This window comes from Argiope bruennichi, chromosome X1, assembly GCF_947563725.1.
Source record: "Argiope bruennichi chromosome X1, qqArgBrue1.1, whole genome shotgun sequence".
Lineage (NCBI taxonomy): Eukaryota > Metazoa > Arthropoda > Arachnida > Araneae > Araneidae > Argiope > Argiope bruennichi.
Window position 1 is genome coordinate 5,180,679 of NC_079162.1, and position 19,091 is coordinate 5,199,769.

General features: G+C 30.0%; 1 protein-coding gene across 1 annotated transcript in view; it reads left to right on the top strand.

Moving 5' to 3' along the window:
• The first annotated feature begins 5,236 nt into the window (after positions 1-5,236).
• LOC129958756 (heparan sulfate glucosamine 3-O-sulfotransferase 1-like) overlaps positions 5,237-19,091 on the top strand; it is a 55,297-nt gene continuing 41,442 nt past the window's right edge. The window contains exon 1 of the mRNA XM_056071422.1: positions 5,237-5,623. The gene's annotated coding sequence lies outside the window, so the exon portion shown is untranslated. The remainder of the gene's footprint in view (positions 5,624-19,091) is intronic.

Consider the following 19,091-nt stretch of genomic DNA (forward strand, 5'->3'; position numbering starts at 1 on the left):
TTTCAAATGTTCATTGTATATGAAGAGCTATCTGGTAATTAATTTGAGGAACACTGATTACAAGATGGCATAATATTTATAGTTATTAATTTTAAATTGAAGATTAAAGGTGAAGATAAAATTTTCTGTTCTTAAGTGCATTTATAAATTTGTATTTTTAAAGCTCTCTTTAAAGTATTAGCTCTTTTGAATCAATTGATCTCCATGAAGACAGAGAAACCGTTGATATTTATGAGTAAATTATTCAAATAATTGTAGAGTACTGTAACTCTGTACTGCGAGTAGTGCTACTGTAGTTCTGTACTACAATTCTGCGAGTAGTGGTACTGTAGCTCAGTAGCCACTTAGGCCTTCTCACGACATCAGTTTTAACACATTGCTAATGAATTCCACATTTGAAAAAGAAATTTTTTATACAATTTCATAGCCATTTTTAAGGATGAAAATATCTATATATATGAATTCCAAATACTTACAAATTCTCTGATCAAAAATATTTGAATATACATTTGTCTAGAAAAATGAGACATTAAGACAGTTTAGTGTAACTGTAAATAATTATTAAAAAACGATTCGAAAAGAAGCAAAATCAAACATATTTTTAATGAAATCTAATAAGACAGTGTAGAGATAAAAACAACAGAAGTATTATTCAATAAGATATGTTATTCATGAAATATTGATGATTCAACTGTAGATACAAATACAAATGAGTTAATGAATCCTGTTTCGAGAAATCAATTTATTTTAAAAATTAAAAATGAAGCAAGATTTTTTCTTTTACATGAATTAGAGATTGCGTCACAGGCCTCTTTGAATTGAATGACGAATAATAACAGCAGAGTATTTGAATGCAAATGTTAGGAATTCTTCAATGTAAATAATCAATTGAAATGGAAAAATTTCTTCAATGAATGCAAAGTGCGAAAAAAAAGGGACAACTATTCATTTCTGACCCTACTATTGTCATGTGAAAAAAAGATACACTCTCTGCTCAAAGAGATAAGAAAAGTAAGATTTATTTAGCACTTTTAATAAATGCGCAAAGGAAGTCGAATTCTTAAAACAACAATAATTGGCTTTTCAAGATCTTCAAATAAATAATCATAAAAATGAGTGAGCATATTTCTTTTTTGAAGCTGTTGAAATATTCGATTGCTCTTCGGATTGAATGCATTGTACTATGCTAAAATGCAAGGGGAAAATGAAAGGCTTTAATACATTGTTTACTTATTATTACTAAGGTCCGAAAACAATTCAGAAATGACAGCAATTTTTAATTTTGATTTCTCATTTGAATTAAAGACAATATTTGAACATAGTAATAGGAAATGCAAAAGAGCAGAGATGAAATTCGATTTAAATCTCACCGTATATAAATGCAAAGGAATTTATTTAAAAAAAATGGTATTTCTCTTTAAAAAAATTTTTAGTAGAAAATGTTATTCATTCAAAAAATGACCGGTATTTCGTCTTTATCTCATTTCAGAGGTACTCTTAATTGTTTTATGGGGGGGATTGAAACAACCACTGACATAGCGAGGTAGCAAAAGGGATTCAGATGGCCCGAGAGCCATGGAAACAAAACTCTGATACATTCTAAGGCCAGATATCATTCGAGATTTCAAATAATAATAGTATTCGCCAATAACTTCTCTTCCCTCTACCGGTGACGATAGTGCCTATGCTTATATGTAATGGTTTCATTAAACAAGTTTTCATTAAATAAGTTGCCTCAGTATTTCTTAGGATGACATAAGAATATTTCGAAATAAACAATTAAAGAGATTTAGAGCAAGACATAATTTTTCATCCGTTAAACAGAATAAATGCATTCATTGTCTTGAGTAAATGTCTAAATTCTCTTGATTTGCAAAAATATTGAATAGAATAGATAAGCAAAATGAATTAAAGAAAGTCAAATGACTTCAGTCAGTTATCTGTTTTCGATCATTTCTGCCACCTAATTTTAAAATTGAAATTTATTTATTTTGTAACTCTCTCTTTACTCTGAAATTGTATCACATTTTGGAATATGAAATATTTCATAACGCTACAGTACACCATACATTTTTATCCAAACATTTTATAGATTGTATTTATTTGTTGTTTTAATTTAGTTGTATTAACCCTTAACTGGGGAGGGGAAATTTTAGGACTTAACTAGGGAGGTACGGTCTACGAGACCGCATTTTATTTACACTCAAATTAAATTTTCTAATGAATGTATTAGTATGAAAAACTGCTAATATATTTTGCAGATATTTTTCTGGATATATAGATATGTTTTAGGAATTTTTCAAAATATATAATCATTGAAAAAAGTAAATGCTTTGGAACATATATTTTCTTCTCAAATGACATGTTACAATAAATAATATTCTTGGAAAAACATATTACTTTTTAAATGATATTTATTTTTACAGTATATGAAGGTATATGGAAGACAATATAATGTAAAATTCAACAATTATATGAAAAAAAAAAAGGACAATGGGTAAAATTGGCCCTTTTGTATCGGCTTGTGTGTGACTTTCATAGCACGGTTTTCTAGGGCATTTTAAACATACAGGTTAAAAACTAATATAAAAATCAACCTATAAATTCTGTATATATATATCTTGGAATATTGCATATTTTATAAATTTTTCAAAATACATACTCACTAAAAAAATTAATCATGTTTAAACATACATATTAGAATCAGTTGAATGCGAACTTTCATCGAAAAACTCTTCTGTAAAATTATCCTTATCACTAAAATCACTTTCTGATTCATTTAAAAGTGTCTGGAGCACTGCTTCATAATGAGGATCAGTAAATTGGATGATATTTCGGGGTCCAAGTTTTAGTGCCATCTGCTAAGCCTTGTTAATCACTGGGACACTAACAGGGAGGTGCGGTCTTAAAGACCGCGCTCGAAGAAATAACTGAATTATTTTAAAAAGTATTCGCTGAAATCGGTTGAAAAAGTGCACGTGAACTAAAGGTCACAAAACAGGAAGTTACAGGGTCAATCCATTCAATTGAGCTAAAAATAGAATAGGGATGACCAAAATCCATCGCTAGCCGTCTCACAGACCACACGTCCCCAGTTAAGGGTTAATATACCCTTTTGAGATTACATGAGGTCTACTTTGAGGGATGATGAAAACGATTCATGATACCTTAATCTTCATACTTCACGTATCATTTGCAAATTTATGCGTTGGATCTCATTCTTAGTTTGAATTTTAACTTAAATTTATGATGCGGTACAGTGATGTCTGTGTTTTTAGATTTTTGTAGAAATTGCAGATCTTCTGACAGATGTGTGTATTTGCTGAAGTTTTTAACTTGGAATATGAATTCTTCTTTCCTAAGTTCCTAGATATGATACAGTCAATACAGAAGAGTAGAATATCCAGATACAGTAGAATAGAAATATAGATACTGTAGAATAGAAATCCAGATACATTAGACTACAACTGGAACCAATGAAACTTTGAGTCCTACATCTAGATATACTCCTTCGGCTTTGATTTTCATGCAATCCATACAATCATTAAACTCGCATATCTTTCAGTTCAAATTTCATATATTCATACTCTTTATGCGGGGACTACAGCTTTGAGAAGGGAAAAAGAAAGTGCTCTTCTCATGTGCTGTGCAAGCACCTTCTACAGTCTTCTAGTGATGTTTCTGTTTTAATTGTGGTTCCTTTAGATTTTATCTACATCACATAATCTAGTAAATTTGAGATGTTCTCCCCACACAAGAAATAGTGATTGGTAAATTACATTAAGGCTAATGGAAACTTACGGTGATATTTAAATTGTGATCACGTGAAAATGCAGTACATAAATGGCCATTCTTCGAACCAAATTCCCATTTCCCACCAAGCAAGGGCATTTGGACGTTGAGTAGATTGAACTCATGCTAGTTTTCATATTTGGCAGTGACTTGAAATGTTGCAGCTATGAACATACTTTCGTCTGCTTAAGTCCTCAAATCACTGCAGCCTGGAATTAAGGTAAACTGCATTCGTAAGCAAGTGCCGTAGTGGAGATAAAATGACTTAATAAGTTATGACCTCTAAAACTGGCATCTAAATCTCTCAAATCACTACGCTCCAATCGCAAACATTCCAGAGGAAACTTGTTATAAAATGCATTTATGATCAAAAGAAAGGAAATGCAAGGGAAAGGGGAAAAAAAAACGGCGAACGAAATTTGGTTAATTATGAACTTTATATTTAAAAAAAAAAATTTACTGCTGTCTTTACAGCAAGTGTGCAATACATATAAAGTATTATTTTGGATTTCTGCACATTTTATTGAAACATTAAGTCCAGGTAGCTAATTTTTTCTACGTCGATTTATTAATTCAAGATTTTATAAATATATCAGCATTAATGAAGACAGTGGCATAACTCAACAGGCAAACTTCCAGGGGACCCGATCTAAACCGACTTAACTCATTCAAACTCAATCCAACCCGATTTAAACACATTGGGTTGAATTCAGATTTTGAAAGAGTGTATGGAGCATCGGATTTTGAATTTTGAATAAATACTTTTGCCGAAATAAGAACTAGGAATAAACTATTTGAAATTTCTAGTTAAATATTTTTTACTTCCAAAAATGAAAAAAATCAGGTCAAATAAAAATGAAAGGAATACTGAATCATTTTATTTATCTTTCTAAATTCTTGGTTTCTTTCAGACAATATTATAAAGAACAATTAAGCATTTCAAAAAGCGAAGAACTTTTATAATTACTGAATAGTGAGGAGTTTCATTCTCCCTAAACATTTGAGGGGATTCCATGCTGTATAACTGACAGAAATGATAGGTGTTCTAAAAAAGATCGTAGCAGTTAAAAATAAAAAATAAAAATATTTTTCTTATTTTTCTGAATATGGAAGCTATCATTAGAGGTGTATTCCTTTTATCCACTTTTTTTTTAAACCTTGAGCTATCCATTTTTCGAATGATATCAAAATTCTTTTCTGGAAAAATAAACATGTTAAATTGCATTTGAAAGCAGAAATATTTTCCCTGCATTGTGAATTCTCTTTCCGTTATTTCCTTAGTTCTCCGTTCTGCAAAAGGACCTGCAGATCGGGAAAAGGAGATTCGGGACCTTTCGCCAGCCAGTAAGAAACAGAGTGAGGGATCACGTGACTCTTCCCGCGGTGAGGGTACGCGTGAGGGTCATTTTGCTCGAGGTTTCAGAAGCTGGAAATGCACGAGTAGAAGCGTTTGGAAAAGGCCTCTCTCGGAGATTTTAGAAAGATATCATCTGGTTTGGATAGCTCTTCAAAACGCACTGTAGTCTCCAAAAGGGATAGGATTCGTTAATCAGTAAAGAGTTTCGATGTGGAAAATGCAACTGATGTAAAAGTGACCTTTTCCAAATCTTTCTCAAGATGGTTGTGTTCCTTTCTGCAGAGCACGAGGCGAATTTTGCAGCCGTCGAAGGTTGTCGAATACAACAGCAATTGGGATATTTGTAAACGAATATGTTGATTTCTTGGAGGACAGCATGTGAACGATTCATTTTACTCAGTCTTGAAGCTTAGTCAAGAATGGCCAAGGGAATACTTGATCCTCAGGATACAAGTGCAGTTGTCTTAACAAATGGTAAGTGATAATTTCTTTCAAACAGAGACGAAATTTGAATTCTAAAATTCCAAATGCAGAAAATATCATTTATTTAAATTTAATTAAAATCATATTATTTCATGCAATTAATATAATTTTTTGAAACAGTATTCTCTTTTTTGATATCAAAACGAAAACAGGAGGTATTAAAATCAATATTGCAAATAAATAGAGTTCAAGAAATATTGTTTAAGAAAGAAAATCCTAAACATTCATTAAAAGTTGAAATATAATATAAATATGATTAAAATTCTAATATCTTAGAATATTTCTAGCAACACCACACGCCTTTACGCTTTGGTTTTAACGTCCATATTTTTGTTTAAAAATATTTTATTTTTCTTTATACAACTATAAAAGCTTATTTTTAAAAACTCTCTCATTAGTTTTCTTCTTTTATCTACTGTTAATAGGTTGAATTATCCCTTTATCAATTTAGAAATATACTATATGTTAATAGATGATACATGTTCATTTGGTGCTTTTAAAAATATGATAGAAATAGAAATAGAATTTAGTTATATAATATAGTTATATTAGTTATATAATAGATAAAAGAAATATAATATAATTTAGAAAACAAATAATATTTGACTTTTCCTGCCCTTGCATAATGCTAATTAGCTTATACGATAATCCCGAATTGCTAACGTTTTTTACGAATGCATGCTAATTTATTTTTAAAACAAAGTTAGATAAAAAAGATAGTCAAACCCTGCTGGTTTAACGAACAAAGCTGACATAATTTCATTTCAGTATTTTAAACCGGATATTCTTCTCTACCAAATCAAATCAAAATCAAAACTTGAACAAAACTCATTAATCTCAAGTCAAAAAAATGTCTGGTCTACAGAGTGGAATATCAAGATCAGGAGTCTGATTCAAGACGGCAATTCTTGATCCTCAAGCTTTGTCCTATCAAATTGGAAGCGATCAATCTAAAAAGCAAGAATTTAAATTCAACAATTGCTGAGTAATAATTTATCATTAATTATTTTTTTATAATTTTCTAAGGCTTTTTGAAATCATTTTTGTTATTCATCATAAAAAAAGTATTGTAAACAATCTGTAAAACTTTTTTTTTGCTCCACCGATTTTGATAATGCTTTATTCATTTGTATTTTAGCAAGACAGAGACAAATTTGCAAAAATATTTTTTAAGTTAACATAATAGTTTACTTAAAAAACAACTTCGTATGTATTCTTGATACCATCATAATTTGATGTTTTAATACCTTCTGTCAACATTCATTCCTGCAAATTTGAGTTAGGAGCAATATGCATTGATAATGGAGCCTATAATCCATATCCCATCAAAAATAAATGCTTTCTTTTGTCAAAATAAATTAATCTCATTTTTCAAATCTGTGGTATATATAATTTTTCAATAGTAGATTTTGTATTCTTGAACTGGTCATAAATTAATATTTTAGTTCTTTCTGCCTTTGTAAATTCATTCGGTTTTCGAAATGAGGGTTTTTAATATAATTGGTTTTTTGACAAAATGTGTAAATCTTTCAGTTTAAATACTATATAAAAACATTCCAACTTGCTATCTTTCATTGAAATAATTGTTGAGGACAGGTATGTAATTTCTAGTAATCATTAAGAACTCTTTCAATTCTTTCTTCATTGCTTTATATGTGCTTAATATAGAGTAAAGTAGTAATTATTCCGTCCAAATTCCTATTTAATGCTTTTTTAAAATTGTTTTACTATCAAATTAATTCAGAACAGATCTTAGATTCTTTAATCAATTAGAATCTAATTAATTTCTCTTATTAAATTATTTATTTGTTTCCTTAAAGACATTTTGAAACATCCTTATTTAGTTTGACTTATTTCAAATTTCTACAAGTGCAATTATTTTGTAGTCGATTTTTCGCTTATTTTTTGATGAGTTTGTGCATCAAAATCAAGAATACCCGTATGCATTCTTGATGACTATTCATTTTTTTATACACTCATGTCCATAAATGAAGGATAATGCAAGTTCAGGAAAAGAAAGAGTCAGAAGCAAAAAAAATGTGACTTATTTGTAAAGCCTATTTATTAAACAAAAGGTAAACAGCAAAAAAGATATTATATATTGGATATCATTAATAAAAACAGCGATTTTTTGCTCCCTCCAAAAAATTACAAGAAAAAAAAACCTATTTACAAAAACCAATATTACATGCTTGGTATGATGGTTAATACATACTATGTCTCCCAGACGATGCGATGCAGTCCGTACAACGCATAGGCATGCTGAGTATCAAATTATCGATCTGATCTTCGGGTATATTATACCACTCATCAAGCAATGCTCTCCGAAGTTCCGATAGACATGTAGGAGGTGATTGACGGGCTGCAACTCGTCAGCCAAGCATGTTCCATCCACGCTGTACTAAATTCAAGTCCGGTGAGAATGCTGGCCAGTCCATACATGTGATATTCTCCGATCGAAGACATTTGTTTACGATGTTTGCATGTTGAGGACGGGTGTTGTCATCCATAAACACGAATTCTGCGCCCATGGCGCCCCGAAATAAACATATATGTTGTTCTAGAATAACGCCCCGATAGATTTCGCATGTCATGGCTCCAATTTGAATATGCAGGTCAGTTCTGGAACCCAGAATAATTCCTCCCCAAACGAGCAATCCTGCACCATCGTAACGGTGTCGTTCAATGATGCTGTCTTGGTGGTAACGGCTACCTGACGCTCTCCATTTCACAGTCCGGCGAGAATCGGACTAAAAGCTAAACCTGGACTCGTCGGAAAACATCACACAAGCCCACTGTTGCGGTATCCACAATGCATGCTCTCTACTCCAGGATAACCGCAAACGACTGTGAGTTGCAGTAAGTGGAACACATCTGACAAGCCTACGAGCATATAGACCTATCTGCCCCAAGCGTCTGTACACGGTCTGCCTTGAAACTGTCGTACCGGTTGTTGAAGAGAACTGATGAGTACTCCGTCTGTTTCTTTTAACAGTAACTGCCAAATATTCGGCAGTAACAGTGCATTCGGCGTTGTAACTGGGGGGCAACCTGTGCTGTAACGTCTACTCATATCACCATCATCTTGGGATCGTTGCCAAAGCCTGGAGATGACACTCTGGGCGATTCCAAGTTCCTCGCCTATTTCCAGCTGGGTACGCCCACATTCCAGTCGGCCGAAAATTCTACCACGTAAAAAATTATCCAAATGCGTCTTTTGTGTCATAACTATGCGGTTATTTCATTGAAAGACTTATAAAGCGCTTGCGAACAATTTTTACTTCTTTGCCTGTATTTCTTATACATCACTCTCTTACACTCTCGTCATTGTGACGTACTATAGGTGTCATCTGGTGGCTTCCTGCAATTTGCATATGATTTTTGAAGATGTGTGTAGTCATTTTATGTCTGATATATGTATTTTAGAGTTCGATTTCCGCGTGACTGTGAATTATCCTTAATTTATGGATATGAGTATATTTTCAGTTACCCATTAAGGAAATTACATTTCCATTCTGTACAGTTGCTATTTTGTTATAAGGTTGAAAGAGCATTGAATTTCAAAATCAAAAAGTAAAAGAAATCTACTTCTTAGTACAATAATAAAAGAATGATCTTCGTATAATTTTTATATATAAAAGAAATGAAAGGCTATTTTAAACTCCTGTAGAAACGGTTGAAATATAAAAACAATCAAAGGAAATATTAAAGCTCATTTGACACAATCTGAATCATTCTACTCGTATCTCATATGCCCAGATGCTTTATGATATGACACAGAAGTGCCATAATTTGGAAATTTCAAGGATGTATAACATTTTCATGTCAACAGTAAACAAAAAGTAATATTTAATGTACACTCTGAATAATTTAATAAAACATTATTTTCAAAACACACTTTTATTCATGAAAATTCTTGAAAGATCTATTGAAGCATTCTTATTATTCGCAATTTTGAAATGTTTAAAACAAACAAAGTAATTTTTATAAATATTGATCTTGGAATTGAAATTTTTTTTGAAACTAAATGAATGTTGAAATCACACAATATTTAACAGTGTTTCCATCCATCGAATATCATCTTCGAATTTTCCGCAATATCCCTCAATTTTTCTTATTTAAAATAATTCTAAATATTAAAAACCCTTCTCCTATAAATGTTTCGATAATGTCAAATCAGATCATTTGATTCAAAAAGAGAAATATCCACCATTCATATACGTATTCATATCTATCCAATATTTATAGATGTCGAACAAAGGAAAATTTAATGACTCTTTCCTTTAGTTTTCATTAGTTTACATTGAGCCGCTCAGCTGCATCAAAATTTCTAAGATTTGTTAAAAGATGAATCCAAAAATTTTGATTTTCATGTTCAATCGTGGGAAAAATTAATACTGACAGAAGCTCTTTGTCCTTAAATAAATCTTGTACATGCCAATTTGAAATTCAATTTTTTTATTATCGATAGTATAAAGCCAGATAACGATGATTTTACATTTCATTATACAATACTTTATATACTATTTAAATTTAAAAGATAATAAAATATCTTGAAAAAATTAAGTTGCTAATTTTAAAGGAAGTATTTCTTCAAAATTATTTTTAGAATAACTAAAAAATTATTAGATTGTTAAAAAAAATTTCTTTATTAATGAAGTATGATTTTCATGATAATGATTTCGCCAAATGAAAATTCATATTAATTGCAAAAATTTTATTTTCATTAAACTGCTTTTTTAGTGGAATGAAATTTGTTTCACATTCTTCAATTTCTATAACATTTAGGGACATTTGAAACTGTATTCTAATTTGGATATGACGCGTGAAAAAAAATGGGTTAGTTCTAATTTTAGTATGGAAATGAACTGATGAATGTGCAAAAATTACATAAACGTTTAGAAATTGTTTTTCTCAAGTGACAAAAATTTTTAGTTTCAATGCATGATTAGTAGTGAAAAACGCTTGGCTAGCTTTTTTATACAAAACGCAGAATCTTTTTTAGTCTCTATTTCATAATTTCTGTTTCTATGAAGTGAATATCAAAACAACTTATTCATATAGAGTGGAACTCATCAATTTCATTTATTTGATGATCAGCGTACTAAAAAGCTTTCATTGTTTTTTTTATTTTTAATGTAGAATTGATTATTAGGCATATTACGGTATCTTAACATTCATTTTTCGCAAATTCATTATTATGTGCAGAAATTCGCATTCTCAAAAGTGTTAGGTCAATTACGATCTATCTAGTTTTGTCTATTCTGTTTAATTTTGCAAGTAATCAAGAGAAATTGTATTTTGTTTCAATCGCTCAAAGTTTACAGTTTATTGAATCGCTGGCCATTTTAAATAGATGATAAGGTAGTAAATAACAGATAATAAGTATAAAAGTTAATTGCTAATTAATCAATTATCTGTTATCGTTTATTTATACTAGGCACAAATTTGAAAGGCACAATTTTCTGAAGTAATATTTCAATTTAGTCAAGTTTTATAGATTTGTGAATGAGCGATTAATAATTTATTGATGATAAAACAATTTAATAATAATAGTACAAAATATGACTGAATTTTCTTATATAATTTTCTTAATTCGTTTCTTTTATCCACCGTGATAAGTATTCAAGCTCTTTTGGTGAAGTTTAAAAGTTTTTTCATTTTTAATATCTGTTAAAGCTTTTTTTCATTAGACTCTTTTTGAACAGATTGATTTATTCAGATTCGATGACAGAAAAATTCACTCTCACTAATATTGTTTTCATTCTTAAAAACATTTAAATATCGAAAGCTTCTTTCCTTTGTTGTTACTTTCCGTTACCTCGTTACTTTCCTTTGTTGTTATTTTTCATACAATGATTTCTATACCACACAATTTAAGGAAAATATCATCATATTAAAAACCAGCAAGGGTAGTCTCGAAGAAAATTTCTTGCATATTCTCCTATAAAGGTCTTAACTCATGGTATAAAATTATGGGCTTTGGGCAAGGTCACGAATGTCTTGCGTAGCATTGGATACTAGTAGCTCCAAAATATAGAACTTTGGCGAGAATCTAGCATTTTTTTTTCAATGAATCTATCGTGCAAATAAATATTTTGAACGCCTTTCTTTTCTGATCGATTGAAAGCGAAATTTCATGGATTTAATGAGTTATTGCGTTAACATGCATGCGACAGATCGACAGACTGTCTGATTTGGTTCAAAATTTGATACATTTAGATGCCAAATCTGTGCATCAAGTTTTATCTATCTAGCTCTTTACGCTTTGTAACTATCGGATTTATTTGTATTCAATAGACAGACTTTCTCGAAATGGATTTCATGCAAAATTTGACAGAAATCTGGAAATGTGGTCTAAAATCCATATAGAAAATTTCATCCATCTAGATCAAAGCGTTTTGAAACTATCGTGTTTATAGAAAAGCAGACAAACAGAGTACTAACAAACGTGGAGATTCATCAAAATCTTGCATTCCAATTTTTTGACAATTACAATATTTTCTTTCTACGAGAACATTCATTAAAAAAACAAGCAACTAGCATTTGAAACAAAACGTGGGAGTTTGGGGGGAAAATCCGGTATTTTCTGATACAGCCAAATTGAAAGTTCTGAGAAAAAAACTTTTGGGGTGGGTGGATAAAATGTTTCTTTTGATGTCAAAAGACAAACTATCGAACATGATGGTGAGAATGTAGATTTTACTTTCGATTTGGGGAAACAACCTTTCCTGAAAAAAAATAGAACTGCCCAACAATATATTAAAGTAATACAATTTATTTTAAAGTGTATTGAAATTGAAAATTGCCTATTCATTCTATTTTTAATAAGACAAAATCAACATTATAGGATTTACTATGTTAAAAATCTAATGAAAATACTCTTTGAATCGGTCTAGTGAGAATTTGTACTTTAGTGGAAAAAAAATCTGAGTCCAACTTTTTGCGGCTAAAATTGCGCATAGAAATCGATGAACAATGAACAGAGCCATAATAGAACCGAATACTACTAGTGTTTGATGTTTATTGCTAGAATGAAAATATGAATATGTTTTTAATGACCCTGGGCGGCTTCAATCCGAATATTCGCAAACAGGCATTTCATGGGGAGATTTCACTTTCATGGAACCTCCAATAGGTTCAAACAGTACGGTAAGTAAGTGAGAAATAGATTACAAATCTAAAACAAATCAAAATCAAAATGTGTTTTCATCTTTAAAAAAGGCGCAATAATAAGGTATATTAATAATTAAAAAAATGCATAAGCATATTAATAAACATATTTTGATGTCAAATATACTTATTCTAAAATGTTTAGTCATTTTAGGTAAGTTAATAAAACCACATGCATTTTTTATTATTAGAATAAATTTTATATGCTTTTGAATACAGTTAAAAAGCCATTAACTGCACATCTTCTAAATAAACAATCAAAAACTGCCAAACAGTAAGCGAAGGATTTAGAATTAAATCCGGATTGTTAGTCGCGATGACAAAAATGGATAACTATATGCCAGTATTGAAGGTATGGTTAATAATCTAGACAAGCATGTCAGTCATTAATCTTTTGACGCATTTTATCTAAATATTAATTAATTACACTGCATATTAATTTATTCTTCGTTTAACAGAGCAATTCGTTTACGAAATCTATTGAATTCTTATTTAAAAATAGCCCATGAATTTAAATCATACACTTCTGATAGCGGGACGCAGAAAGGAATAAATAGATAAATGAAAAATGAAATTAAATACATCAAGACACTAAATTTTACTTAAAATTTTTTATGAGAAGTCATAAATAACACGCTAACAAAAGAGATATTTTGGTCCTGCCTTTAGATCTATTATATAACTGTCAATTTTTGTAACTCGACTGCAGGTCGTGTGGTTTAGTATCACAAGAGTCATTTTCTGGCGAAACATCGCCAAATAATTCAAGAAATGGCTGAACTTAATATACAAATTATGTATTAGTATATTCAATTGCTTTAGTTACTAAAATATTGTAGAAAAAATTAGGAAAATAATTGAAATGGGAAAAAATATCCATGAGCAATAAAGTAAACAAAATATTATGTTTTTATGTTTAATAGATCAAAAATAAGCAGTATCAAACTATAAAAGTATTGAATTAAAAATATTTGGTTTGAATTCAAATAAATTAAGTATGTTTTAGCACAAAGTGACGCATTAAAGTTTTATAGCAACAGAATTTTGATTTACAATATTGTGATAGTATACAGGAGTATTTACTCGGCTCGTTTCCAAATAGCTAATTTCTAAATCATTCGAGATAGGTATATGTTACTTTTTAAAAAGATGCTTTAAAAATGTCTTTTGAGTCAATAAATGTATTATGCAGTGTGTTCAGATTTCTTTCGATTACTTGATATGAAGAGGTATTACTCATGTGTCAAAGAGATTTTTGATATTAAATTATTTACTTAAAAGTGAGTCTCGTTTTTAGTTATTTTATTTTATCTTTTACAATGTATAACTTTGGAGCATCTCTCTTATATATTTTGATATGCTGATTTTATAGAATAAGAAAGTTTGGACTAACATCCACTCTTGCTAATATATGAAATTACACTTATCAATGATCATTCAGGACCAAACTAAAGCAGACTTAGTATGGAACATTAAGCGTAAAAATAGCTTGTAATGCTCATTAATAAGTGTACTTAACATTTCATTTTTAAAATTGCTGGCAAAAAAAAAAAAAAATTCTAAGAATTGAAAACAAACATGTTATTAAACTAAATCCATTTTGCACTCCTTCTTTTTATAGCCTCATATAATTTAATTAATAACATTTTATGTTTCTTACTTTGTTGAAAAGCATATTAAAAAATGAGAACTGCAAATTTTAAGAATTCAGTATATTTAAAATGCATAAGATTATTGATTAAAAATATTTTTAAAAAGAAAAATGAAATAATAATAAATAATATCAAGTATATTAATGAGTAAAATTATTAATAAAAAGACCTTACATCTCTGAACAAGAATTTCCTTCATTCACAATATACTCAAGTAATGGAAAGTTTCAGTTGGATTTTGTCAATTTTCTCTACACTCTAAATGCAGTCTTCTATGTCATGATCATGCTAATGAAAAAAAATACATATTTTTTTCGTGCAAAAAATATACAATATGCGAAAAATAATACATATTACACACTAGTGTCACGCAATTCAATACAAATTTAATATGACTGAAGAATTCAATATTAGCAATCAAAACTCAATCTAGAATTCAGCTTCTATCTAAACATAATTTGTGGTTAAGAATAAGTATAAAGAAAATTAAAGATCTGATTAAGAGCATTTTCATGACAGCTTTTATAAATTTAACACTTCTTTCAAGAGAATCAGAAATAATAGCAATGAAAATTTCAAAAGTTTCATGAAAAATATAACTATAAAAATGTATTGACAAATTAATGAGACTTAGATATATAATCCACATTTATATCTAGAATAAAAGAAAAATAAACATAAGTGGCAGTAGAAACAAACAAACAAACAAAAAAGAGTTATGCCTAAAGTGCAGAAAAACTAACAGATTATTAATTCTCTAAAAAGTCATTTTTGTTTATCATTTTTCTGTTCGAAACGGATTTCCCTTTTTTAGAAATAAAGAAAATTTTGCTTAATATTTTTTTTCACATCTATTCATATTCTATAACGTCTATTTTATTTCAATCTAAAATTCACGGTTTTGGGTTCTAAATATCAAATAGATACTGAAAATCTTTTGAATCGAATCAATTATCCATGACAATATATATTTTTTATCTTTTGCATAGAGAATGTATTTCGGTAAAAGCTTGCAGCTCTTCTCTTATCGATTCCTCCGGATCAATAGCCGCGTCACTGTACTTGCACTCTAGTCATTATTAGAAATTTTTGCCTGCTATTTGCTATCTCCTGACATGGGGGATATTAATAAAAATGTGATTTGTCAAAGTTAGAGTATAATCGCTTGCAAAAACTTCGCTATTTGGCTTTCATTTTCTTTCACAAAATGTAATTGATTGCGCTTTTAATTTTGTTATGCAAGTAACTTTTAATTTTCGGCAAAAGTTCAGATAAGCATTTGGATTAAATTCAAAATCATTTCTAAAATAAACGGCTGAAATAAATTGCTCTAATTCTATGCAAAAATGAATTGATTTAAATTACACAATAATTGGATTCAAATGACTTACTTTTCGAAGATTGCATATCAGAAAAAAAAAAAGGTATATGAAGATAACGAATACGAAATTAATATATTGAATTTCATATCAAACCATTAAATTTCATTAACAATACTTACAACAATTGTCAATTGTATACCACGGAATTCTATCTTAAATTAGGTATTCCAATTGTTACTCCATTCCTTGTAAGAACGTAAAGGACACCTGAGATATCTAATCACATATAAACCTATATAAATGGTTTGGATGATTTTGGATGTTTAGATAAGTTTCCCTAAACAAATGGGGAAACCAGCTGCTGAAAGGTAATGACCAAGGTTGTCGGGGAAGATGGTAAATATCGTACTGGGGAGGCGGTCGACTGTTAGTTTCTGCTTATCTTAAAGTGATAAAAGGTACCATGACATCTGCAAAAAGGAAAATTCTAAGCTTAAAAAGTCATAGATCAATTATTCAAAGTATAGCTCTAACAGATCCTTTGTTAAGAATAATGAAAAGTGAGAAATTAGTTAGAATAGGTAACTCCAATTTATGCCTTATGCATCTGAAAAGCTTCAATGTCATCAATACTTCAATATATTGCTTCAATGTATCAAAAGTTTAATCTATCGCCAATGCTTCAATGTATCAAAAGTTTAATCTATCGCCAATGCTTCAATATATAGCTTCAAAGTATCAAAAGTTCAATGTATCGTCCTTCGTTTAGAAGTTTAACTTCCGAACAATGATACATTATTTTGGATTATTTGTAAGCAGTACTTCTATTGCTCATGTTCAAAAATGTTCTTTGATGCTGTAAGAAGTGTAGTTCCTATTCAGACAGCTAATCTCTGGGAATGGAGAACGGTAGACTAAAAATTTGTAGGTTGTTAATTCTTCAAATTTCTTATGTTATGTATCACTGCCTCAGCTCCAGAACCATCTAATGGTATAAAATGGAAACTATGCGAATGATGATTTATGGTTTTATAAAAATAAAAGTAAAATCCGACTTTATTTTCATCTTTTCTGAGCAAATGACATCTTTCTATCTTCATTCGTTTGCGAGAAATTGATTCTTAAAATTTCATTTAATTTCTGAAATACTCTTAACAAATATAGAAGTTCTCAATATTTTCGAATCCTACTGCGTTTCCAAATTCATAATCCATCTTTTAATATCTCCCACCGACATTCTTTTACATTCCGAAAGAAACTGAAAGGCCGTTATCTGACAATCCATATCGCGTTTTCTTTTGTTCCATATTTTTTTCGTGTCTTAAAAAATTAATTACCCTAGATTACAAAAAAAAAGAAAAGAAAGAAAGGTAGTTTTTGAATTTAAAAAAATTTTCCTTTCTATGAAACTAGAATTCGAACTTACAAAAAATCCTTGACTGATTTTAAAGTATTTACAGAATTAACCCACAATGATTAAATGAAAGGTTTTAATGGTTTCCTTTTAATTTGACTAAGAAGATTATTAAAATTTTAAACAGCATGCCACGACGACAAGTTCTCGAGAATTATTTCGTTACTTCCATTATTATGTTTCTTTCACAATTTAGCTTTCACTTTAAACTGATCTCATCCGAAGTGAATAAGAATTTTCTTCGTTGTATTTATTTACATGATTTTTTTTCATTGAAGCTGTGTTTATTTCATGATTTATTTGCAATGCTATACTTTTCATCGAAATGAGTTTATTATTAAAAAAATTATTACGTGCTTTGAAAGGAATTTTATTTGCGCAGAGGATATATTTAATGAATGGTTTTAAAAATTAGGGTCTTTTTAATGAGAGAAATTTCAACAAAAGGAAACCATGCACTCCCATCATAGTATTCGCTGATAGGGTTTTCTTACCAAGCTTATAGAAAGTTGTACACACATCGATGTGCATCGCCTAAAAAAATATCGTCCATTTAATTCTTTTCTGTGTGTGAAATGAGAAAGAGCTTGCACCTGGTTTAATTTCCATATATAAGGAATACCGTTCTCTGCCAATAAAAAAGTCAATCGTCTGAATGTTTCTATGAATTTAATAACGCACATGATTCAGTAATTATACGAGGAACCTTCGAGAGTTGTTTCTTCTTACCAAATTGGGGCCTCTTTCAACTAAAATTTTGATTAAATAATAATATCAATTCGTGTTTAGGTAAGCATTTAAATGAAAGCACTAAAGTCCTTTACTGATATAATTAGTTTAATGATGAAAAAGTTGCACGAAAATTATGAATTTTTAAATAGATAGTTCAAAGTAATTATTGGTTACAGCATTCAAATTGGGGCTTAGGTTTAGTTCATTAGTATTTTATTTCTGACGTCTAAGATGACTTCTTCTTGTGTATAGCCGACCACCCCGCCACCACTGAACGAATCAGTATCGACAGGATTAGTTGAGGCCGACTGTTGTCTTTATTATAATCCATCCATATTATTGGCAAATTCTCCGAACTGGCATTCTCTTTGACGCTGTTGGCCCTTAGTCACAGGTGGTCAATATCTGACTTTCTTCCTCCTTCTCTTCCCCTACATTATCAACCTGTTTTATGAGCAGTAGGTCAACACTTTGAGAAAATCTTCTCAAAATTCGCTGTATTCCTCCAAATGTGCGTCCCACAACAGAAGAAAGGCGAACACTTTTAAACTTTAAATTTTTGGCAAAAATCTCTCAATTTTTAATATTATGTCCTTCAGTATTTTAAGATTTTCTGACACCATTAGTACTGAGCTTAAGTCATTATTTCCAACTTTTAGGTTCTTTCTTAGTTCTATGACTTCTATACATTTCTTTAAATAATGGTAAATAGTACCGATTCCTCCATAGATACATTTATTTTCCTGCATTCTTCCAAATCTTTGGAAATAGGAATGAAATCTCCCAATTACTAATATAATTTGGATTATCAGTGGATGGCATCGTCTTATTTTTATTATGGGTTAGGAATAAAGTCATAAGTTACTCTTCCTTTTTTGGCCATACACCATCTGTCAAACCATTGCAATTTTGTTTCTTCTCTTAATTTCCATTTTAAGACACTATTTGAAGTGGAGTCAATTATATCAACATTCTTGTTCTGTACCACCAAGTTTGCACATTCATCCGCCTTTTCATTACCATATATTCCAATATAGGCCTTAACCCAATTCAATTCTAACCACTTGTTAATTTTTACATTTTTACATCTTTTCGTTTGTCGTCCATATTTCGTAATAGGTATGAACGAAATTTCGATGATTGTATGGCTTGTAGGACTTCCAGAG